The sequence below is a fragment of the Passer montanus genome, unplaced genomic scaffold (assembly GCF_014805655.1).
Source record: "Passer montanus isolate IOZ18808 unplaced genomic scaffold, ASM1480565v1 scaffold10, whole genome shotgun sequence".
NCBI classification, from domain to species: domain Eukaryota; kingdom Metazoa; phylum Chordata; class Aves; order Passeriformes; family Passeridae; genus Passer; species Passer montanus.
Window position 1 is genome coordinate 29323333 of NW_024356505.1, and position 26290 is coordinate 29349622.

General features: G+C 46.0%; 1 protein-coding gene across 3 annotated transcripts in view; it reads left to right on the forward strand.

Moving 5' to 3' along the window:
• JCAD (junctional cadherin 5 associated) overlaps window positions 1-26290 on the forward strand; it is a 59914-nt gene that overhangs the window by 9792 nt on the left and 23832 nt on the right. For 2 of the 3 annotated variants that reach the window (XM_039704379.1, XM_039704396.1), the window contains exon 1: window positions 25833-26006. The exons of the other annotated variant lie outside the window; for it this stretch is intronic. The gene's annotated coding sequence lies outside the window, so the exon portion shown is untranslated. Of the gene's footprint in view, window positions 1-25832; window positions 26007-26290 lie in introns of those variants that run through there. 3 annotated transcript variants of the gene reach the window in all.

A 26290-nucleotide genomic window follows, 5' to 3' on the forward strand; every position in this document is an offset into this window, starting at 1 on the left:
TGTGGAATGGATGGTGGCAGCACCTTCACACACCACCTCTTCTTGCAGGCAGCCATTCCCGGAGCTTTGGCTGGCAGAAGGGGAATGGTGCTGGCACACCACAGCTCCACTGCCTGCCCATGGTAAGTCTCTGTGCTTTTGCAAACAGACCGTGGCTATCTGCTGCTATCGGAAACATGTTGTTCCATGAGATACTTGTTTCCAATCATTTCCAACAATTATTTGGGATATTTTTCCTTTCAAGTTCACTGAGTTTTACCAGTTCACCTCCTTTTCAAAGGGATTGTGTTATATGCAGGAATGTGGAGTTGAAAGGACTTGAATTTTTGCAACAGGAATTTGTTTTGGAAGCAAGCGAGTTGGAAGGAGAGGAAACGGGCAGCCCACCAAGGGCTTCAGCAGGATTATCCCACCCTTTCAGCAAGCTACAGCCAGGGCAACACATGAGCTGGGGCTGAGCCTGCTTCTAGTGGGGATAGAGACAGACAAACTGCTCTTACCAGCAGTTTAATACAGCACAGGATCCACTCATGTCTCTTGGAACTCATCTGAAAAATCCCCTCAGGCACAGACCTCACTCATGTGAATCACAGAATCATAGAATATCCTGAGTTGGAAAGGACCCCCAAAGATCACTGAGCCCAGCTGTGGCAGCCACTACGATGTAGGAAAGCTCCAGCTGGGTGAAGCTGGCTGGGTCACTGGGGTGCTGAGGGGGGCACCCATCCACACAGCCCCCTGCCAAAGGCCAGGCACACATCCCTTATCAGATGAAAACTCATGGACTTGAGTCCAGCCCTGGTGCTGAATCAGTGACTCAGCTGTGTGTTTGGCATTTACTTGTTTGGTGCCTGACTGGCACCTCCTGGCCTGCATTTTCTCTAACAAGATTTTAATTCTTAGTCTTTTGAGATACTTCAACACCTCCCGTTGCTGGTGCATCTGGGTAGTTTTCTTAAAATATATGTTTCCTTGCACTGTGTATATCACTTATTTAATGTCAGAGGCATGTGTGAGGCTGTCCATGTTTGCAAAAACTCAGGGGTTTCATCCCAGAGCTAAATCAAATGCTGCCAACACAGCACAGTGCAGACATAAATAAAACATAGGTTGTAGAGACCAACTGTCAGTGGTTCTCAGCTCCTCAAATATCCATTTCTGTTTGTGCATAACCATACTTACTGGCACTTCTGCCTCAATATATTCAGTACAAATTTACAATCAATTGAGAAAACAGCTTAAGAAAAAGAAAAAACAACAAAAGAATAATTTCTTACACAAGTGGGTGCATATGGAGGGGAGATGGGAAAAGGATGCAGAGGTAACACTGACCTGGTGGCATACAGGGCAGTGTGAAATGCTGTCAATACAGTCAATATGTTCCTGCCCCACAGGTGCAGGGAGGTTTCACACTTTGGAGTAAATGTTTCCAAATTCCTAGACACACATGATAGAAAAGAACAGCATGCAGAAGGAAGCATTCTGGTAACTTGCCAGGAAGAAAGGTGTTATTTTTCAAAAGAGAGCTGGAGACACTCCAGCTCTGGATTCACATCCAGCTCTAGCCTCCAGCCACGAATACGAACCTGCACTAATGCAGACACTGCCAGAGAGTCACCACTCCTGTGGGCTGTGTGCCACACAGAGCTGTGTGGCATTGCCTACGTGGTTGTCACTGAGTGGGGTGTCCCGGTGTGCTGCATGTACCTGTGGGCATTACAGGAGGAATGCCCTCCCACACCTGGAGCCCCAAGGCCCTGGGACTCACTCACACTCTGCAGGACCCCACAGTTCCCACAGCCCAGCTCAGCTCTGTCCCTTCCCCTCTGCTGGGGCTGTGGGTGATCCATCTGCTCCACCAAGCTGTGCCAGCCCTGGGTACATCCCCTTCTGTCTTCTGAGGAGGTGATGTGTTGGTACTGCTTCTGCTTGGGGCTGTGCTGCAAGATGAAGGTACTGTGCAGCTGCCTCTGTGCCAGTGTTCCTATTGACCAGTAGGAAGTTTGCAGTGGAGGTAAATTTGGCCTGAAATAAGTGCATTTCTTTTCCTATCTTCATAGCAACATGTCACTGTTTTTTCAACCATTAGTGATTTTTTCCCCCCTCTCTTAACATTGTCTCTGATTTCTGTGTCATGAGGGGGAGTATTGTCAGATCGCATTCTCATGATGGGAGAGGCAGAAAATCCGTTCTGTATACCATGTGACCTTGGCTTGCAACTCCACAAAGGATTTCTTCAAGCCCTGCTCATTATCTCGTTTTATACTTTAAAGAAAAGCAAAAATGCTGGTGACAAATGGTCTCGTTTATCACATTTAATTGACTGACTATTCTTTTAAGCCTGTGAAACACACTTTGGGCCAAAGCACTGGAAAAAGAACATGCCATTTACCCTGGTCTGCTGCCAGGTCACATTAAAAAATGTTCAGGAGGTGTTTTCTAGATCAGTACATGGAGAGGGAGTAAGGGTGTGCACTCTCACCACAGCACACTTCCCTCCTGGTTTCTAGCAACCATGACAGCGTCAGCCCTTTCACAAGCAAGCAGCAGAAAGGAGCAGAAATGAGAATTTCGAGTGAAACTCTTGTGGGAAGGGTGAAGCCACTAAAAAGTTGTATGTGAAAGGTGTCAGTACTTTCCTGCTGACTAAGGGAGTGCCTAGAATGGGACTGTGGGGGTCTCCCTTCATCCCAGAACTAACAACAGAACTAACCAACATTTTCATTTCAGTTTAGGCAATGTGAAAATGAGTAAGGTGCTTGCTGCAGCTATGCCTGCTGACTGTAGGTTGCTGAAATGACAATTGGAGATAGGGATTGAGAACCCCAAAGATGCAGTTTGGGGGGATGAGTGCTCAGTTTTCCCCAGGGTCCCCGAGACAGGCTGGCACTGTGTGTGGGCTGCTGCTCAGCCCCAAAGGCCCACGGGTTGTGATGGGTCAGGGGCTGCCCTAATGGGTACCTGTAATGTCACACTCTTGCAAACAAAACCCCAAACATCACTGTAAACTACACAGATAGAAACACAGCCTGTAAGACATCTCTCTTCCCTCAGTTCAGCTCCCCTTGCTAGTGTGAGCCTTCACCTAAGGAGTTTTCTTATGGAAGGAGAGGGTATTCCTCAAAAAGGGTGGATATGGGTATGTGCAGGAAGGTGGGCAAAAGAAACTGGGTTTGATTGAAAAACAGAAATCTAAAGAGAGAAAAAAATGTTTTCAAGCACATAAAGGGCTGATCAACAAGAAAATTAATAAACTGGTCTCTGTCCCTGCTGCATATATCAGCCACATACTAAAATTTCAGTCAGGGTGTGTACTGGTTCTGGCTGGGAGGGAGTTAAGAAAGACTTAATACAGATTTAAGGAATGTTTTTAATAGTAAGAGTAGTAAAACACTGAAATACTTAGTCTCAGGAGACTGTGGAGGTTCTGTTATTAAAGGTTTTTCAGAACAGGTTATACAGACATCTGTAAGGATTCACCTAGGCATGGGATGGGATGATGGACTGGAGCCAGCCTGAGTCCCTGGGGACCCTTTGCATGAAATTTTCATCACATTAATGTGAACACAAGACTCTTCTTATAGAGTACTAAAGACACCACCCTGTTTTTTCACAAATCCCTCCAAAAAGGTTTCAGTCTCTACTGAGCCTGTCTCCAGTTTGGAGATGGAAATATTTTGACTCCTTTCCCCAACCCACTCTGAGACAAAGTGGCCAATGAATCCCACAGTCACAGAAATCTTCTCTCCCCTCCTGTCCTCTGCTAGCCTGGGACTCCCAAGATGGAAAGGGCGGGGGAAGAACCCTTGTTCCAAGTGGTGCTGGAGTCTTGTGCCCTGGGAGAGCCATTCCCACATTCCTGCTCCTTCCCATGGCAGCACACACAGGATACCCCCAAGCCCAGTGCCACCCCACAGCTGCTCACCCCCGAGGACACCAAGGGCCTTCACAGCCCCAGACCACCCCCAGTGACCACAGGGGGACCCAGCATTGCATCCTGAGTGAAAGACTGACACAAATCCCACTGTCCTGATTAGCCACCCTTCTAATCCCCATGATGTCAGCAGGGTTTTGCCTGGCAGGATTTGGCCCAAGGCCAAAGAGCTCTGGGTTTCATGGTCCTGGCTCTGGCTGCTGGTGGCAGGAGGAGGCTGCAGGAGGAGCCTGAGCTGGTGTTGTAGATAGCCAGCAAGATTTACTGCCAAGTTTTGCTCTTCTTTGTGGAAAAGGTGTTTCATGAAGAATGCAAAATAATGCTACCATGCAGTTTGTCTTTAACTACACAGCACATACATATATGTATATGGGTATGGGTTTGGTATCTATGTGTATAAATATATATATATATATAGTAAGTATACTGTTTTCATGTTTTTTACCAGCACAGTTTCAGGGGATAAGACAAGGTACATGTGTGGTGGGGGGAGGAAAGGAAGAGATGGAAGGAGAGGAAACTGCTATTGTACACAGCAGCTCTTTTCTAACTCCCATTTTTTACACTCATGGAATGCACCCAGTGACTGTTTCTACTATTTAAGGGAAAAGGTTCCTATACAAAATCCTGTGGTTTTGAAGTGATCCTTTTATAGGCATAAAAAGATTTTTCCATATCCCTCTGTTTGATTTCTTTTCTTTTACTCAGACCTAGCTACTCAAATAGATATTTGCAGAATATCATGCACTGGAATCAGACACTTCATTCCTATTCTTGGTACTGGAGATCAAATATCCCACCAATTTACCACATAGAGCCATGTGGATGCAAACTGAAGTCAGTTTAGCTGTAGGGCAGTGCAAGAGAGAGTTGGATTTCGTCCGGCACCCATCCCAAGGGACCTTGTGCTGGCAGTGACCCATCACAGAATTGAATGTGCTGTATGTTTCACAGCACGTTTGCCTCTCTCAGGCTTCTCACTGGTGGTGAATATTAATGGTGTTTGCAATCTCATGATTTGGAATAAGAATAGCTATATGTTAACCTTGAGTTAATAACACAGGGGTTTAGGCTGCACATCCTAAACAGCATTTGGATGCAATGCTCAGCCTGCACCTGCAGCAGGGACCTGAACACTCATTTCACAAGTCCCAGAAGTGGGAAATGTGGCTTTCACATCTGTTCATGCCCAAAACGTGGTGGGCCCGTCCTGGACAGCGAGGTGCTGGAGTGATGTGTGATGGGGATGTGGTGTGGAGTGTCTGGGCTGTGGCTGTGGGCTCTCCTGGGGGAGACTCATCAGGCAGCACACATCACCTGCAGGGTCTCAGCTGGGATACACAGCCCAAGGGCAGATGCTGGGCTGCTTGGCCCAGCTAAAATCCTAGGATGTGAAGCAGCAAAGCAAACCCTAGAGATTTACAAGCAAGTCCTGAGACACCTGAGGGTTCCCTGTCTCTCTCTTCAGGCCACAGTGTCCTCTGGGGCATCTGGGCACAAGGGCCAAGCTGGGGATCCAAAAGCAGCACCACACAGCTCTGTGCTTTGTAAGGACCAGCACAATCTTTAATTTGGTACTACTCAAGCCCACACAGTCATATACTGTGCTGGAGGTAGATTTTCTGCACAAAACTACAAGCCAAGGGATTTATAGAGCTCCAGTAGCTGCTCACTGCCAGATGTCTGTTATCTCATCACATACATATGCTTCACAATGATGCTGCAGCTAATGCTTCCCTCCACTGCCACAGAGACGTGCCTGGCACCACCAGTTTGTGCCGACATAAATAACAACCTGTCCAAGCATCTCCCCTGCAAGTGCTGGGGGAAGGGGCAAGGACATATGCTCCAGATGGAAATACAACCAGGGGTTGTGCCCTTGGTGGCTTTGAGTTATGCAATTTTATCTCAATGCAACATGAGAGGAAGCAATTCCTCCACAGAGTGCATCGTATTTGGCTGCCTGCTCTCTTACTTTGTTATGAATGTAGGAGGACTGGTAATAGGGATGATGACAAAACTACAGCAAAGTAGCTGAAACCTCAGTATATCATAAAAAAATTAACCTGCTTGTGGCTCCCCCTTGACAGATGAGGTATGCTCACTCATCCCTGCCTTAAAGTTATGTAAATCTCTGACTTCAGAGGAATAAATTTTGATTTACTCCCACACTGAATGAGTGGGAAATGCTAAAGCTGAATTTTGGATCAGTGGTACAGGTCTCAACTCTACAGGTTTTGAGGACTTTCAATTCAAAGTCATCTTTTTACTGTATATGAGGTCACCACAGAAAATTATGTGCTCCACATATGCTTCCAGCTCATCTAGAAGGAACAAGTAAGGCCAGGCTGAAGATACATAGACAGAATGGGGATGAAAAACTAAGTGATGTCTGACCACAGAGGGACAAACTCGTGGCACCCTCCCAAATTGTGGGTGGTCTATTGTGCATTGCTCTAGTCAATGAGAACATTACACTCATACATGCAAACCTAATTTGAATAAACAGTATTTAAACAAACAATGAATGTATTGTAACCTCATAATTCATACCCACTGAACCTTGGCTCTGTACTCCAGCACATAGTAGCCTTCTCAAATCCTGCAATTTGATTTTAAAAAAGGAATGCTGTGGGTGTTGAGTTAGTGTAGAAGTACACAAGACCATTGATGACTGTGTTTTCATCTACTCGGAGCATAAGGCAAGTAGGTGATTTATTTTTATTGGCACTGCTGGCAGATAAGCTTCCACTATTACAAAGCTGTCGTAGGCTGGGTTGGCTCTGGCTGCCAGTCAGAGCACGCCCAGCAGAAAACCCAATTCAGTAATGTCATCCTCCTCAAGGATGTGCTGTGGAGGAAGGCTCTGATCCCTGCTTCTCCCCTGGCACTCGGAAATAGCCAGGAGTGTTCCGAGTCAGCAAAGGGCCTGGACTGATGTTGATTTTTGTAAATGTCGCACACGTCACGGAACATCACAACTATGCTACAACTGAAGGAGAAATGTTCCAATTCAAATAACAACTGAACCCTGAGACTGAAAAATAGAAATCCTTTACAAAGATGCCAAGATCTGGTGCCACCAACCCCTTTTACAGACTTCCACAAGTGAGGGCAAGAAGAGCAAGCTGGGGCATTTTCACTTGGCTGTTGCTCTCCCAGCTTCTACAGAAAGCTGTGATCACCTGGACTCTGGAATTAAGAAGACAAACTTTTGATGGATATTCCCACTCTTGCCACGTTGTAGCTAATTTATCCAGATCCTACCCTTTCCTTGAAGGAGACCTTGATTATTATGCAAATGACTTCTTTACCCCATTCATCTGAGATCTCAGGAAGGAAAGGAATTTTTTTAATTAAAGATTGCTAGAGAGGTCTAACAAGTAAAAAGACCATGAATAAAAATGGATGATGAGGGCTGAATATCAGATTATGTTAACAGCTCTGCAGAATTGCTCAATGGCTTTAAATTTCTGTGCTGTGGGTTTGTGTGCCTCCACAGAAGTACTCACACTTCTTGGACAATGGCAGCCTATCTGTACTCACTTCTACTGTGGAAACAAGGCAGCTCTCCTGCAGCTTCAAGGCCAACAACAAAGACATCCCAAAGAATGGCAAATCACAGCTCTATATGCACATGCACATTCTTTGAGCAGGTCTGAAAGCATCTGCTGTGGAGAGCAGAGCTACTCAGACTTTTGTAACTGAAAAATTTTCTTCCCAGAACTAGAATTTCATCATTGTTTTTCTTTAAGTCACTTGTTGCTTTTGAACAAGTATTTTGCAGTATATTTTAAAAAGACAGATGTAATTTAGGTCTACAGTTTTTGAAAAAACAAAATAACTTAAGAAATTTGAATGTCATTTGTCCATCTTTAGTACCAAGTGCATAACAACTCAAAAAATATCAAAGGGTATTCTTCATATTTTAGGGGTCTCTTCACCTTGTTTGTCCATCTCTCTTGTACCCCCAAAGGCTGGGCCACTCCTGCCTTTCCTTCCTTACTGAACCTGTTGACCAGAGCAGCCCCAGGACCTCAACACCACCATCACTGGTGCACTCTGCATTTTGGAGAGGGGTGAGCATCCCCCTGTGCCTGCCATGCAGGGGAGGAGCTGCACCCTGGGCCACCCACGGGACCTGATGTGACATCCCAGGTCAGGCCCTCAGCCATGTGCTGTACCCAGGGCTGCTCCTGTGCTCCTTCTCTTCCCTGTTTCTCAGCCAGAGCTTTGCAAAGGTCTGAGTTTCCTCTAGCTGGAAGCTGGGCATGCTGGTTTCCTTGATGAAATCTGTTTGGAAACGGTGAAGATCTGAGGGCTCCCTCAGCCGGAAAATCAGATTTGGCTTACCTGAATGTCAGGTCAGCTGAGCTGGAGTTAATAAACAGCTGGGGATGAAGAGGGACAAACAGTGATGGAGTGGCTTGTGGGAGCCTGTCAGATGGGTTTCCTGCAGGGTCTGGCTTTGGTGCTGCCTCAGCTGCTGCCTTGAGCCCCCCTGTGCTCGCCTGGCCAAGGGGCAGCTGGTGCAGGACAGAGCCAGCTCCTCGCGTGTCCCAAACCCATGGGGACTTCATGGCCTTGGAACACCTCTGGCTAGAGCAGAGCCACATGCTGCCTGTGCAGATGGACTGACAGCACGATGTCACAAGCCTCCTCCTGGTGGGAAATGCAGCTAAATAATCCAACTTGCTCTTTGTCCCTGTCAGTCACTGGGCCAGGTCCCACTGCTGCTGGGGGTACAGACTCGGGGGACAGGAAAACAGGCTGTCCCTGTTCACCATACCTGCATCCCTAACCACATAGCCAAGTCCCTCTAAAAATGTCCACAGAGGTGGCACAAAGTGGATTATGCAAGGAAACCTTTCTATACAGTAGCTCTAAACAAGCTGAACTACTTGAGGAGAGCGTTCCCGCTCTGTATGCCCACCTCCCCAGTGAACCCCACACATCCTCTTTCCCTGGGCATGTCCTGCCCAGTATGGAATCTGAGCACCCCCACACTGAGCTCAGAGCTTCTTTCCAGGGTGGAAGAAAAAGGCAAACTCCTCCCATGTGCCGTGGGTTGGTTCTAGGGCTGCTTGCACAGGCAGGGCTGTGCCCACACTGTCAGGAAGCTGTGCAGGGAGATATCTTGCTTTAGAAGAGGGGACAAAGACAAAAAAAAAATGCAGAAAACTGCTGAAAATGTGACTCCTGGTTACCATGGCTGTAATCCTCCTCTCTACACCTCTATGCTGCAGCTGAAAGAAAAGTGGTTCAAGGCAGCCACGGGCTCTGCCATGGGGATTTCATGGTCTTCAGACAACATGGGGTGACAGCAGGTGTTGCATGGGCCATCTCCAGGCACACACTGGTTATGATAGTGCCCCTTCCCACAGATGTTTTGGGGCCCTGGCATGCCTGGATTTGGACCCCTTCTCCTTCCAAGGCACGAGTGTCCCTCGAGCAGGGACCCCCCCACTGCATTCTCCCCCCCTCCTTTTGGGCATCTCACCACAAAATGGACACAGTGGGAAGGCCCTGCTGGAGGTCCTCTGGGGATTCAGATCACCAGCCCTTACCCTGTTTGCTCATCTCCTCCTAGTCAAAAATGAGATTATTCCCTTCAGCTGCCAGAGGCTGAAAATAAAAATGAGTCAGATCTGATTTTGTATCACTGCAGTCAGACTTTCTGTGCTGTGCAGGGGAAACAAAGAAAGGTGAAATCCCTGTAGGGAAAGATTTGCAAAATTCTGCGGGAAATTGGTATTACAGATAATTGTTTCCTGCTGAAGGGATATAACAGAACTTTGCAGAAAAGCTGCCCTTTTCAGCAATATCCACTGCAGCGTACCCAGGCACGAAAGTCTGTCTCTAGCATAAATATGCTCCACTGCACATTTTCCTCCTGCACCTGATATTGAGCACTGGTTAATTCCACTGGGATTTCCTTTAAAAGAGACATCATAGTGTAAATGAAAAACCTGTTAAATTACAAATGAGGTGAAATGGTGGGTGCTTTGGCCTCTGGAGCATCAAGACTTTGATTCTTAATGGTAGCTGTTGAGACTTAGCAGTTGAAAATGTGAAGGAAAATTATTGACTATCAGAACAAAATCCCCACTCCTGGGCAGGTTCATGCTGCCAGAAAGCACTTTTTTCATGTTTGGCTGAGCACAAAAAAAAGACAATTATTAGCAGTTTCTTCTTTGTATCTAATTACCAGCATTTTGAGAGTATGTCCTTTTTTCTCCCTCTTGAAGGTGCCCTGTTAAAATAAGTCAGCATTAATTAAAAAAAAAATTAAAGTAGTTCTAATTGTCATCATTGTATACAGGGATGGGTATGCTTATATATATATAAAAAAAACCCCAAAACTGTTTTTCCTGTAAGCCAAGACACCATTGGTAGGCTACTCTGAGCTACAGTAGTGTTCATAGTGGATGGGAGAGTGGATCCTCAGACAAACTCCCCTTTATTCTTCCACTGATCTTACCAAAGCAGAATGATGGCACTTGCTGAAGCAGATAATGCCATCCATTGAACAAAGCCCTCTTGCTCAGTTCTCTCTGACAGCTCTGAAGTTGAAGCAGCAGAATCTTTGACCAGACAAAAGAAAACTTCTGCTTATAATTATCACAATAGGACCAAAACCAAGAGCAGTGTGACTGTTTTATTAATAGTGTGCTTTGCTGCTCCCAACCTTTGCAAAATCTGTATCTGGCTCTCCAAAAATATTACTACTTGGACCTATTTCATATGGATCGTGAAGGATGAAGACATTCCTGAAAGCTCGCTTGCCAGCTCTGCTGTTCTGCCAGCAGCAGTAACGTGAGAAGGAATCATGGCCCCTTTGAAATATGGATCACAGCAGGGCCAGAGGATGGGGCCCAGACAGACACACATGGATGGACAGATCTACAGGAGATTCATTTTCTGTCCCACAGTAGCTCTCATCTTCCCTCTTCTGCTGCTCTGCGGTTTTCCTGCTGAGGACACATGTAGGCAGAGAAGACACCAAATCTCATCCTTGAAATCTTTTCAGAAACATGCTTCCACACTGGGCTCTTCTCCTGGTTGTGGGAAGAGGTGCCAACTGCAGAAGGCTGGAGCAGGAAGTGGCTCAGATCTCATGTTTTCCTTACACATCTCAGTAATAGCTTTTTGAAGAACTAGAGCATTTTTGCAGAACTGAAGGGTGCTGATGGCATCTGGTTTAACATGATAAACTTTTCTTGTCAACCCAAATTTACTGGCTAGCAGATCAGCTCATCTGTTAGATGGGTACAGTGGCTCCCTAACATCATCAGGAGTGAATGTGTTGCATCGATTAAGCCTTTTACAGCCCAGCTTGGATTTAGGTAAAGAGCAGTAACTGAAGGGCTTAATGAGGAAAACAGCCTGTGCATGTGGAGCTCTACCTGAGATTTATATTTGAAAAGTGCAAGTGTCTGTCACACAGAGCCTTAACTGCTTTATCAGACAAGAGGAGAAACTTGGCAAAGCGTAATGGTCTCATGGCAAGGCATGTGAATGTAGTCAAGATGTCAGAGCACCCAAACATAGTGCAGCAAGGGATGCTGCCACCCCAAACAACCAGTTCCCAGCACTGGGAGCTGTGCCTCACTTTCTCATCTACTCAGAGCTTTCTTGGAAGTAAATGGCTTTTCCAAGAGCAAGGTGAATAAGCTGTAGTAGAAGAGCAAACCATTCTCTTTCTCTCTCCCTGTAAGTCACTGCAGTTTGATAACCAGTTTTACGCAACTATTTTGAGCTTCTTGAGAAAAGAGGCAAATGGACAGATATACTCTGCAATGTAATAGAGGAGTTGGTTATTGGAGGAATTTTGTACCTTATTAGGAATGCCTTTAAGCTTTTCTTGTATAGATTTATATTGATAGGTGACAGTATGAGTGAATTTGAGCCCTGGAACCCATGACCCATCCAGTTTCCACAAGCAGCAGATGCCAGACCTGACTCCACCATTCCCTATCAGGCTACCAGTAGCAAGAACAGTGGAGGAGAAATCACTATTTTCTGTGAAAGGTATCTTCATCACCTCTGCTGTGGAGCTAGAGAGTGGGAGGAGGAGAGTGTTACATGAGGGAAACATACTCAAGCCAGGCTAGTGGCTGCCTCCTCCCTCATCAGTATAAAATCACCTTTGTGCTGTTCTCTTCATGATCCTCTGGCTGCAAAGAGCCCCATGGTGGCTATAACAGCTTGAAAAACCAACACTAGCCACAGTTTGAGCAAGAGCAGCTGTGGCTGCTGAATTTGAGCTCTGGCACATCCACAGAGTGTCTGAGTATCCCAAACACAGCCACCTCATCTGCAGGGCTGGACAGCACAGACACAGCAGACAGGCTCTGGTGGCCAAGCCCAGTCAAGATTCAACACCTAGAGTCAACCTTCTGCAGAAGTCCAGATTTTTAAAGAGGTTCAGGGAAGGGGTATACAAAGGGGGAACCTAAGTCCTTAGGCAGCTGTGAATCACTGTCTTGGATTTAGGCACCTAAGTGCTTTTTTGGACTTCATCCCAAACACTTCATTGAGTGAGTGTTGCATTAACAACAGCCCAGCCAGAGGATAAGCAGCAACAGAAATGCTCCAAGTGCTATTTCAATGCATCCTAGAATGCGAACAAATGATGGCTGCAGAAACAGCTGGACTGGGTTATGGTGTCATTGCCCCAAGCTGTTTCCTTCACTTGTACAAGGAAACACCCCTCAGCAGAACTTCCTTCACTGCAAAACCTTCAGCCCAGTGCAGTCCAGAAATCCATCCAGGCTGGAACCACTGACTTGGTGTTGAAATGCGTGTGCAGGTCCCACTATCCATACATGTGACTCTGTTAGAGGGGAAGGTGGACCCTGGCAGATAGAGAACAGCGTCTTAAAGGTATTGTTAGTTCTGCAGGGATTTGTTTGTCTCTATTTTCAAATATGCAGTGGCCACTTGTAAGGACCCAACAACTGCAACTCACTCTTCAGCTTCCCTTCTGAAACATGTAAGTAACATGGTTACTATGTGGTTAGTGGTGCTGCTCATGACCAATAAGTTCATGCTCAATAGAAGGACAACAGAGGCTGATGGGAATAAAAAAGATAGAGCTGTGTGTGCCATTTTTCATTTTAGGCAAGTATACTTTGACTTTGGAGGGTACACGTTCAGGTGAATGCTGCCTGCAGGGCACAACAAAAGATGGAGCTGAAGTAAGAAGATTCAGTTCTATTTTAACTTTCCCCTTGGAGTGGATGCAGCTTGACTTCTCTGATGTAGGCTGCCTGGCTGTAAGTTCACATGCAGGGGAGGGTTTAATCTCCTTTCAAACAGCCGCTTATTCAGAGGCTGCTGGCTGCTTTTCTCCCAGAGCACTCCAGAGCTTGAACAAAGGATCTCCTTCCAGGTTCAGATCTTTGTCAGGTGAAGGCAGAACTTATGAGGTCTCACATCCAGACAGGGGAATGTGGGACCCCCACAGCAGGGACTTGCCTAAGGGGGTGACTGGGTTTGGGCACAGTGGCAATGCAATTAAAGAGTGTGTGTGGTGTAAACATCCCATAGCACCCTGGTCTTTAAACAGCCTGTCTCCTCTAAGGGATGCCTGCATGATGCTTCTGTATCACTGTGCTGCAATATGCCCAAATGGCAGGGGTGAAGCTTGATCCAGGGATGGAAAGGATGTGATAAATAAGGCTTCAATGGTGTCTGTTTCTCATCTGAAGTAGAGAAAATATGGTGAGGTAGAGGTGTAATTTCCACAGATGAGTCTGGAAGTCCTGTAGTGAATTGGGGGCTGCATGAATTGTGCCTAAGGTGACCTCAGAACAAACCCACCTAGTAAAATGCACATGGATGCCTTTTGATTAATCTGAATGAGGCTTTGCTAAAAATAATCTTCTATTATTCTGGTGCTTAGTTCCATTTTCTCTCTTCAACAACATAACTATTAGATTTCAATGACTTTAAAATCCAAATGAAGCCTGGTACACGCTAACATTCTGGTCCTGCAATCCTTTGCACAGTTGCTGTAACTTAAAAGGTTGTCAAGGAAAACTGTGTTTCCATAATGCTGCTCAGATAAGTTCTTGGTACCAGTACTTTTCCAAAAAAGTATCTCCTTTCCTATCTCTTCAAAAAGCAATTCCAATGGAGAGTAGGTAAGAAATGGGGGTGACAGCAGTATCTGCAGAAGTGCATGTAAAAGAATAAGAATGCAAGTAGGAGTTAAATTCAAGACTAAAATATACCCTGCACAGGGCAAGTTTATTGCTGTGGGGATGAAACATCTCCCCACTCACTGTGTCAAACCTGTCTACGAACAGGTAGAAAGGAAGGGAAGCAGCTTGGAAGGCTGACTGTACAGCAGGGATGCTCTGCACAGCTGTATTTTTCTTTTCCTGGTTTTCCGCATGAAGCAGAGGTGGCTCTGTTCCACCCCCACAGATAACAGGACACTCCCTGTGTGATTTCATAGCGTAGCCAGGCATTTGGAAAAGATTTTCCTGTGAAGAATGGATTTGAGTCATAATCCTTTGACCCCGCAGCCCACCCGAGAGGGCCGTGGCACGTCGCTGCTCCCTGATAAGGATTCCCGCGCCGCCGCTCCGCTCCCGTGGCGGTGAGCTGCTCGGGCAGGAGCACGTCCTGGCCTCCCTCCAGAGCCCTGGGATCTGGGCAATCTCCAGTGTCAAGATGTGTTTGGATACGGGCAGGCGCGACGCTGCTCTGTATCAGATAGATAGCAGCAGCATCCCCTCGGCCCAGGAGGGAGATGCCTGGAGTGGGTGTTGAGCGGCCAAGGCCCGTCCGTCCGTCTGTCTGTCTGTGGGCTTTCTGCCTGCTCCTTAACCCTGCATGACAGTCACGTCTTCAAGGGGCTGTGTCTTGGAAGATAAACACAGCTTTCCTGGTTCAAAAATTACAAGCCATTCTCCTATTTTTTTTTTTCTTTAACCAAGGAAGACTGTAATTTCAGCTCTTTGGGTGAGGCTCTCTGTGGGAATGCACTGACATGAAGGGGTCTTGCAAACTCTTGTTGAACTTTTTCTGTGCTCCCATTACAAACAAGCCTTTCTTCACTCTCTGCCCTTGCTACTGTGCAAAAATTCTTTTATTTAAAAAACCCAAACAACCTACTGTAAATAACTTTCTCCCCTTGATCTCATAAAACCAGCTCGTGTAGATCCACTGGAGGGAGGCAGTATTTCAGGAAGGGCAGTGCTGCCTTTTGAAACTTAAGATTTGAAAACTTATTTTACCACAGCTAAAAGCTGAAATTGGTCAAATAGTTATTAATTCAGTCCTTATGGACCTAATGGAAACCATGACATAAATAATTTATAAAAAGAGAGTTTTTATTGTGTACTAAAACACAGTTTCAAGGATGCTCTCCTCTCCCCGGGGGACTCTGCACTCCCCAGGGAAGGGCTCGCTGCAGAGGCTCCACATGACTGGTACCCAAAGCATGGCAAGTGCTGGGGGAAGGAAGCCACTCACAGCATTTACCTCCATCCTCCTGCGGGCAAGCAGGAGGACTCTCATGGCAATGGCAGACCCACAGCCCATGGCCACTGATCCAGCTGCCCCTCCTGCTGCATGCCCTTGCCAGCTCAGGTGCCTCAGCACCTCTGAGCCTCTCTGTATGGCAGTGACTGGGCTTGGGAGAAGGGAGTAACCTACTCCAAGGCAGCTTTCCTTTATCTTCCCAATAATTACAGTCTGACCAAAGTTTTGAAGACTAAAAACTTTCCAGACTCTATTACTTGATATTTACTGCTGTAGCTATAGGTTCTTCTGCCATCAGTATATATTTTCTTTTGTTTTAATAAACCCCAGGGCTTCAGTTGCCTCTTAATAGCAGTGTTTTCATAGCCTAGACATATCAGTGTAACTAAATAAGAATTATTTTATCTGTAAAATAATAAGAATTATTTTATTCCAGCTTATTGTTAATACATATATGTTCAGGAAAGGGAGGAGACATTCCCAAAAGACCTCTCTGGTTTCTACATTACTTCACATACCTTTATCATTCTGGCCCTTGTGCTTCTCCTCCCCTAGGTTCTCCACTATTTCAGAGTCTATTCTCCCAAATAAGGACCTGCTCAGCACACATTATGTGTTTGCAAGTTAAATTATCTGTATTAGTAAGAATATCATTGCAGCTGTTTTGAAGATGAAGTTGATTCTTTTCTTTTTCCCCCAAGTAAATTTGAAATTTATTTAATGAAAAAGGCAAAGAATTTTAGCTAAAGCCTGTGGGTAATCTCAGTTTATTTTCTGTCTTCGCTGCAACCCCAACAGGTCAGTATCTGAACATGACACAGTGAATCTGGAGTCACAGCAGGATGGTGCTGAGCTGTAGCCAGATGTTTGATGGGAGGACAGGGTGGAACCCACTGTTTGACTAGACTTACACCAGACATCAGGCATGACCCAGTGGCTGCTGAGCACTCACAGCTTAATGTGAGGTGGGCATTTCCACAGACATCATCAACACATCCTGGTAACTCATGAGTTCTGACCAAAGGCTGCTCTTCTTTCAGCTTATTTGAAGTCTGTTTTCCTCACGCTCTAGTCTGCACAATGATGTTAATGAGATCCACAGCTCCTACTAATTTCTTCCTCTTACAGAAATCAAGCTAAAACCTGTACTTGGAAAAAGACCTTTTCCCAGCTGCACATGTCTCACTTCCCAGTGTCTGTGGGCCTTCTCTCCTTATCAAGTGAGGCTCACATCTCTTGCAGGAATGCCAATGTGGCAGTCACAGCTCCATGTGTAGCTTCATGGAGATGGATGGAGCTGCCATAACATCTGCACTGTACCACTCTGTGCCCTGGTACATAATGGATACATACTGTCAAATCTATAGTACATTATTAAGTGAATGTAGGAATTAGTCTTCTCTGAAGTAGAAATAATGCAAATTTTAAACTAAGAAAAATAGGATAGATCCAACACCAACATGCCTTGCTACTTCATAACTTTTCTCCTTTTATCCTCCCCTACCTTTGGGGGATGACTCTTCCTCCTCTCAACACCTTGCTGAGAGGCCAGCTGGAGCTTCTAATCCTTCTCAAGAGCTTTTCAGCTGAATGACTGTACAAATATTTTGGTCAAGAAACACCCCTGAAAAACAAGGCTTAACTGTTCTGTTCCCCAGCTGGGTGACAGGGGCAATTACTGTGATAACTTCCCATTTCTCCTGGGTGTTATGATGAGAAACTCATTAGTTATTTTCCGAGTACCCTGAGCCAAGTCCTTGAATGAAAGAGCTGTAAGGATTGTTTTAACAATATTTAGCACTTCAAAAGTTTTGGAAGCACTACCTAATTTTCCCAAATGTAAACCAGCTAAATCTGCAGGGTAATTTGTGTGCCACACCCCTCAGCCTTTTCGTCAGTCTTCACAATGTTCAGGAACTCACAAGATATGGGTGTACGCTTCCTCTGTGTTAACTAGTCTATTATTTTTAGCTTTTTGCCCCCATTTTTTCCCTCCCTCCAGCACACTTTCATGTGTCATACTTTAGGACTTCAAGGTACATCTGACAGACCTGATAGCTTAGTCCTTACACTTGAAGGAAAATACTCTCTATCAGTGCACTATTTCTGTTCCCCAGCAGCCTATGGCCCAACACCTTGCACAGACAGCAATTGCTGTGAACTAAATCATCTTTGCAGAATGAACTATTTCCCTCATTCAATACACACCCACCCCTTCTGCTCTTTTGGGATGCCTAGGAAGCAATAAAGCAGTTCAAGTAAAGGACCCCTGAATACCAAGTCCAAGTATAGCTAAAGAAGCACTAGAGAACTGGCAAACGAAAACCTCCCTTTTCCACAGCAATGCTTAGTGTTTTCCTTGATGAAGCAATAAAATATCTGAAGTTCCTCTGTTCCAAGCTAAAAAGAGGCGCCAATTGTATAAACAAGTGATTACTGCTGAGATGGGCAATGTGAATTTTTTCTTGCGAAAAGGTAATAACTATTTTGGTTTTGACTAGCAGCTGTTCTACGTTTAATATCTTATGGCTGTAACATGCCATATAGGATGGACAAGAGGAAAAAATAACCAGGGATTTAATAGCACATCTGTGACTAGTTAGTTATGGTAAACTTCAGGTATGTGGTGATTTCAGCATGTGTTACTAAATATTTTCCCAGCAACTGGATCTAAGACAAAACCTGTTACAGTCTTTTGGGGAGAAATTAATGTACCTAATCACTTCAAACCTCACCAAATTATGAAAAAGTATGCTTGATTTCACTGTAAAAAGCACTGATGAATGATCACCTCCAGAAATGAGACTCCAAGCCCACGACAAGTTCTGTAGGAATGGCAGGAAAGTTCTGATCCTGAGCAGCAACACTGCTGATGGGACATAAAACATAAACATAAAACCTCCCAGTCAGGGAGGTTTTGAGGCCAGGGAGAATTATAAAGGCATAAAGCAGCAATAACTTGCAGTGAGCAGAGCACAACTTCCCATTCACTTGGCCCAGTGATGACATGCTGCAGTGCTGTTGCTGAAGAGTTGGCTGGTGTGCAGCATGTCTCTGTGTTTTTCCTTTTCCCTTCCCTCTAAATTAATTCATCTGTATTTCCCCCATCTGGCCTGTCTTGCTCATGTTTGTGTGTTTCTGTTTTCCACAATTTCTGTCCATAATGGCCACTTGCAGGCCAGACTTGCAGGCGCTGCTCTTCATCTCCTGAGGAGCCAAGTCCTGGTTCCCTGCTTGCCCAGGCACGCAGACCTGCTCTACCATGTCCCACAGGATCCTGATCTGAGCCTGCCTGCTGTGACACAGGGATGCTCTGCTGCTTGCTGGGTTCATGCAGCCCCACTGTGCTCCTGTCCAGATACCCAACTTTGCACACACAGCTTTTGATCCATGGTTCCTTTGCCCTTCTCCTTGCAGTGGGACAATAATGGTTCTCTCCTCTGTGGCCCCATTGAGTCACCCTGCCCCATCACACTGATTTTTAACCATCTCTGGAGTCCTACATGCCAGGACAGTGAGTGGCTTTAGTGCTCTTTTCTCTTCTTCAAACTCCATTTGTATGCTTCTCTCTCAGCCACATTTAGTTCTTTTAGCCTTTTAAGGATGAAGCTCTAAACTCAAGAATGTCTGACTATGGTCCACTTCTCTGGAAAGAGCCAGGAGAGGAGATCTGCTCAGGCAGCTGCAGGGCTGTGGGCTTTGCAGGGAAAAATGCTCCATCAGTTGTGTACACTGACCATCAAAAGGCAGAATTGCTTTCCTCCTCCTCTGCTTTCCTTCATCTTTGCCCTTCTAGCAGTCACAGTCTGCACTGCAGTAGCAACCAGAGACCACAGCCCTGCTGATCTGAGCACCGGGCAAAGGCACAACAAGAAGCAACATCTGCCCAAAGAACTTGTTCTCCAACAGGCAGAGGGCAAGGTGCTGCAGGAGCAAAGGGAGTCCCTGACAGCTGCACTGAAGCTCAGCCCTCAGACTTCCCAAATCACAGACTAACATGTTACACCACCCCTCTGGGCAATCCCCCTTGGACATTAACTGGGGCTGCCAGCCATCATTTGTTGTTAATTGTGAATCCAGCCCAAGGCATCCCCTATTGTCCCAAAAATCATGTTTGCTTTCTGGTGCCTGACTGTGGAACTATGTTCAGCTCACCTTTTCAGTTTTTTTCTCTGTTACAGAAGACCTAGCAGCATGGGCATGGTTTTCTTTTTTTAGGATCTTTTCCCCTGTTATTTCTAACTTCAAGGTCCTTTGACTTTACTTGGGGGAAATCTTCAGTGACTGCAGGACTCGAGACAAATCTGCAGGAGTGTCTCCTTCCAAGGACTGCACCTCCCTTTGCAGCCCACAAAATGTTTTCATAAGGGATGTAGCAAAAATTAGCCCCAGGTGCAGAGAGGCAGGTCTGAGATGTGCTGTCCTCTGTGCTTTTATCATGATCTCTACAGACCGTGACATCATGAAGACAAAAGATGTCCCTTCACTCTGACATTTTTCAGTCAATGGTCCCATTTCAAATGGTCCAATGGAATGGTCCAGCCTCTTCCCCCCCTCCCCACCTCTTCCCATTCCCTAAATCCAGGGCCAAAGCAGCATTCCCAACAGAGAGTTGTGAGCTCCAGGAACAAGGACCTGCTCCAAGTGGCTCATCATGACTACCTAGCCAGAGCAAAGGCTTTTGTCTTGGGAAGAAGGGATTTAAACAGGACTGGATTCTACAACCAAGGAGAGCAAACAGCTCAGAGCTGCAGCCATACAGACGAGAAAATAATTCTGGAATTTTTTTTCTGACAACACAGAGGAGACACCTATTTAAAAAACCCAGAGCTCCCAATTTGCCTGTCAGAGTCAAGATATTTAAATAATAAACTTCAAGTTGTAGCAGCACAGCTTCCTTGCTATTGATGGAAACCCTTGCTATTGTTACACCCACATGAAGCTGCTCTGTGACAAAACTTAAACCTTCTACTGACAGACTACCGTGTCAGCTACAAGACTTCACCACAGGAAAATACAGGGGTTTCCCAACCAGCAAAGGCACAAAGAACTTCACAGGTACCCTGCAGGCACAGGGTGCAAGGGGTCTTGCTGAAGGTCCCCCTGCTGCTGGTGGCATTGTCTTTGGTGGCTGCATCATGTGTCAGCAGCTGCTGGAAGACAAAAGGAGATGTCCACGGAAAAGCAGGTCAATGACAATTACTCCCAGAGCCCTGGGAAACCGGGGCACCGGGAAACCTGTATTCAGTTCTGGGCTCTCCTGCAGACTTCTGCCGTGACCTTGGACTCATCATGTAACTTTAGTGCCCTTGTTTTCTCACTATTAACTAGAGCACATATTGAGTAGGACTCAATTTATGAACATGCGTAAAAATTGCTTTGATAGCCTGGGGTAAAAGTCAATTAAGACAGGGCAAGCAGTTGATGGGCCCAACCAATTACTAAAGTAAATGATTCACAAACATACATATTTTTTTTTGAGAGTGTCATTAAACCAAAAGAGATTTGCAAATTATTCACCTGTTTCTAGAGGCTGAATAGATGATGGGGAGGTGAAAGGTGGGGAAGCAGGCAACTAACAATGCTTTAAAAACGTTTGAAAACCATGTAGAAGACAAGCCCTTTGGGGGCATGGCCAGGCGCCAGCAGGAACAGCAAGTTTCGGAAAGGTCAGCCGGTGTCCCTCTCCATCCTCGACAGACCCTCTTCCCTTCTCCACATTTTCCCCGTGCTGAGAAAGCTGACATCGCTCATCTCAGCTGAGCCGTGAGTTACGATCATCTGTAGAGAGAGGGAGGGCAGGGGCGGCCCGTTCAACTTTCCGGAGCGAACACACCGCCCCACGCAGCGCCCGCGGAGCCGCCGCGGGCGGGCCCTCAACCTGCTCGGAGCGGTGAGTGCGGCGGGCCGGGCCGGGGCGGCTGGAGGAGGCGGGAGGGGAAGCACGGCGGCGCTCGGAGGTGTCCCGGAGCGCACGGCGGTTCGCGGCAGCGGGGGGCACATCGCTCGGGTTCCCATCCTTTGCACCTGCTCGTTCATCTCTCCCCGCCGGCATCCCCCGGGAGCTCGCCCTGCGCCCCGGTCCCGGGGAAGTTGGTCGGTGCCGCTCGCTGAGCCGCTGCCCTTCGCTGGCCGCCGGGCGCTGTGCTCCCCTGCGCCCTGAGCGCGCTCCGTGCCGGCTCTCCGCGACCCGGGGGGATGTGGCACCAGCGTCTGAAACTCCGAGCGCCGCCGCTCTTGGTGTTTGTCTGTACTCCGATATTTGCACAGGAGTTAAATGGCTCTTTGGGTTATTTTACTTTCTGGTGGTTGTTTTACACTGTGTCCTGTTGCAAAGGAGACAAAACCCCAGCTGTTCTGTCAGAAGGAGATCTGTGCTGTTATGTCATTTCATAATTGCCTCAGAATTGCAAATCATGGCCTTAGTCTGCCACTGGATCTATGCCAAAGGACTCTTGCATCTATAAATGATGGGTGGTTGTTTGGGTTCTTTTTTATTTCTTTTTTTTTCTTTTCTTTTTGTTTTTTGGTCAAGAGTTGAGAATAATGGCTTTTTATTGGCGTGGGCTCTACACGTTAAGTTACTCCGTCCCATGTCTTTAAGTGAACACACGATGTAACTGTTCTAAGTAGTCAGTCTGATTCACAGAGTCAAGACATTAAATCTTGGCTAGTGACAATGAGAATTGTGTCCTGCTGAAAAGTATTCAGCTGCACTTCTTTGCGTGAGCTGAAGCAGTTTCTCATTGTTACTTCAGAAGTTCCGATTCTGCCCAGAATGGCTGTTGCTTTTTGTGGGTAACAGACACATGGAAAATAGCAACCTTCCGGCTTCAAGCTAAACAGTATCAGATTAATGACAGAGAAGGGCTCTACAGATCAGAGATGCAGTCACTTGCAGAGCCTTAATTTGTGCCAGCACTTGGTTTGTAATCACAGAGGCTAGATCTGCCCTACCCTGCTATGCTGTGCAGTTCTACCGCTCACGATGGTACCACTTGGAGTAAAAAGTGTGGTCCTGCCAGCTATCCCCTTTTCCAAGGATGCTTTGGGCAGCAGGAGCAGGAGGAAGCTGAGGCAGACTGCTGCCGTGGGGTAGAGAAGCTGGGTATGGCTGTGCCCCTCAAGGCAGGATCATCTCTAAGCTGTGCCATCAGGGCACATTAGAATACCAACTAAAATACCAATTTAGTCTGTCATTTCAAAGGCTGGGCCCTTCTGCGTCCTCCCTTCCTATGGTGATGTTAAGTATTTCTCCATGCTGCAACCTGTATTTGCCAGCCCCTGCAAAAGACGGATCTTTCAGGGTCTGCCAGGCTCTGTGTATCAACTGGCATATTACAGTACTATATTGTTCTTTAGATGCATAACTTCACTGGCCTCTTATGACCTAAAAAGCACACAGAAAATAAACAAGGGCATATTGTTCAGTGGGAAGGATGCAGAAAGTTCTCCTACGTTAGCTGTTAGTTAGGGGAACACGACTTTTAAGTGTTTCTCCTGATTGTCAGAAGAATGACATGGCACATGTGAGCTTGTTTTTTGCCAAGCAAGCTCTGCTTGGAAGGTGAGGCATTTCTGAACTTCTTGGTCACCTTGGAACTAGTTATGAGTACATAGCAAAGTCCTGCCCAAATCTTCTCCTCTAATTAATTTGGCCAGAGGCCATCCTAATTAACCTTGAGGGAGTTCAGGGGTGGGAGAGCTTGGTATGAAACAATTGTTCTCTTGTAATTTGCCGTTCACAATGTGTTGACCAAGCTACAAGCTACATCTCTAAAATCCTTTGGGTCTCTTGCTGAAGCCATTACACCAGTTTATTTGTTTTTTAACAGATGTTGTTTTCTAATCCTTGAGTGGAAGGGTTATCTTGCTTTCTGCAATCTTGTTATTGTGCTTTGTTGCAAGGGCAAGTGGGCTTGGGCTTGCTGGGGAAACTTACTCACCAGTTCCAGCGGTGAAGGAAGGGATTGGTCAGCCTTTCAGCAGCACTGATGTGATTGTTAAGGTCTCTGTGTGAACTGATGGCATCTTTTCACATCTACCTAGAAATAACCCTCAGCTCTTCTGGTGCTGGCAGTGTCTGCAGGGAATGAAAAGCCGCAGGAGCCTCTTTGCCCAAGAATATTAAAGTTAGGATATTAATGGAATTTGTCAGCCATAACTTGGACTGTCTCAAATGATGAGGCAAGGGAAAAAATCTGAGATAGTTGAAAAAGAAGGAAAAAAAAAAGTTAAAGGCTGGGTTCTGCTTTTTAAAAATGTTCATAGCACCCTGCAAGTCACTAAGAGCATGATGAAGGGGAGAAAAATGAACAGCTGTTTCTGAAATTTCAGGGTGGTCTATCTTCCCCTTGTGATGATGACTGCTCACCTTGTTGGTCCAGGAGGCTTATCTGTGCTCAGGAAGTGGGTCACCCATTACCAGTCTGGGCTTACCTTACTGGTGGCAGCCCTGCCCAGCGCACACGGTTCTTCAGCAGCACCACATTGATTGTGTGTAGCCTTCTCAAGCATCTGTCTAGTTTTTTCCTATGCTAGTGCATGAAAATGCTACTTTGGCATTTATTTTCTGGTAGAGTGAGGGGTCAGGGGAAATCCTGCTGAGACTACCAGTCAGGACACACAGATCCAAGAAAGAAAGATCAAAGGCGTCTGTAATACAGGAAGAAGCAGAGGGTCAGCCCGGAAGAGAGGGCATTTGGTTATACGTACAAGGGCAATATAAAGGGTGTAACACACAGGAGAGGATGGTGGTGTCCGAAAATGAGTAAACAAACAGATGTGTAAGACTGTGCTGAGAATTTATTTACTCCAGAAGACACAATCCTTATCTCTTTGAAAGAAGAGAAGACCACACCAACCTTGGAATGCTTCTGCTCCCAGCCACGTTTGTGAGCAGGAGAAATGTGTTTGTTTGTGGATCCCTCCTCCGTGAGTCCTGGCCTGATGGGCCGGCCTGTCCTGCTGTGATTAGTAGGATGCTAATGTGTGTAATCCTTTTGATCACAGAGCCCAGGCTCTATAAGTCATGTCACTGTCACCTCAAAGAAGTTCAGCCATGTGATAGATCCCTTATTAAAAATTTTTGCTTTGACAGATTTAATACAGTTATTACTGAGATCCTTTTTTCCTTTTTTTTTTCTTTTGTCTTATACAGATGGAGAGCTTTTCTATTAAAAAATACAAAAATTAATGCTTATTCATGAAGTTCTGATGTGGGAGTAGCTTATTAGGACTTTGCCCATAGGTATTTTAGATGGGATGATTACCACATAATATCTTGATTTTAAGATGTGAGCAACAAATGTGATTCCCTGTGCTTTGTTCTATGAGTGTGAACTGCTCCATACAAAACTGTAAACAGCATGGAAACATTCATCTGAGTCCTGAAAAACATCCTCTTCTGCAGTTCCTTTTTGGGAGGCAAGGAGTTGACTAATTACACTTCGTGTAATAAATGTACTATTTAGCTCTCCTGTTGTGACAGACAAAAGCTGTCATTTGAGGAAATACACCATATGCTGCCAATGGGTGTAAGGACTTGTTATATCTGGAGCACAGAGCATCAGTGAGTGCTCTTTAACAATTGCTCCTTCTCTGAAAAAAATCTGGGCCAATTTCAGTGGACTGATGTGCTGGTCTATCATCAGTGAAAGCCAGCTGCTGACATTTTGGAAACCAGCTAATACAAACAGTGGTATCTGTGCATGCTTGGACATATCCTCTCTCCCTGTTATGCGTTTACATCTCTTTGGATGCTGAAGAGCCTCAGCCTATCAGTGCTCAGTCAGGCTGGGATTGGTCCATGGCAAATTTAAAAATCAAACCTATTTAAGATACCAACTCCCATCCATGCATAGTTGGACATGTAGTTCAGCATTATGTGAACCCAATACTCAAACACCCACATTACTTAAAAAAATAATCTCTCTGTACCATTTTCTTCTTGGTGAATGTGAGAAAGCAGAGTCTGAAACCTCCTAACAAACAGCAGCACCTGAAGAGCAGCTGTCACTTGTTGAGATCTGCCCCAGGAGATGCTGTGCACTCTCTCTCATGCCATGGTGGGTTTGCAGATGTATCTGCAGATACAAGACAGGAATAACTACCTTCTGAGAGTTAAATAAACTCTTCAAGACTTGTTCCTCTCATCCTTCCCACTTCCTAATTTTATTGGAGACACATTGTATCATTAATTTGTTCTCTGGCACAGTTCCTCCAGGATTTCAGTGAGGTCTTTTTGCTCAAAGAATGCAAAGAGGATGTGAGCTGTAATTTTCACTGTCTGTGAACCTCTGTGTTAGAGAAAAAATGTGAACTCTCCTGCCCGCAGGTAATGAGAGTTGAACACAAAAATTCACATATTTCTTTTTAATTTCTTTGAGGTGAATGGGAGGGACTGGCCTGGGAAGACATGCAGAACCAACATGAAGTTGGCTTATCTTCCAGCAAAGACTTTGGCACGTCTTCCTCTCATGTAGTCTGCAGAGATGATTATGCATGTAGCACTGGCAGCTTTGAAGCCTTCAGTACAGCACTGGCTGCAATGGGAGCTTTATTGAAGCTTTGCCTGGTGGGTATCCATGGTGTGATCAGAGTCCTTTGGGCAGGACCCCATTTGGGTTCCTCTGCTCATCTGCTGCCTCTTCTCTGCTCAGGACCCTTCAATCCGTGGTGTGTGTTTTGTGTCTCAGCCTCCCTGTCCCTGCCATCCCTGGAGGAGAAGCAAAGTTTCTTTTCCTACCCCTGTGCCAGACCTGCTCCCCCTTAGCAGCCCCCTCACTCTTCCCTGCAAGGCAGAGATGTCAGGAAAGGAGGGTGCAAGGAGAGTTGTAGCAGGTGGCTGGGGATAGAGGG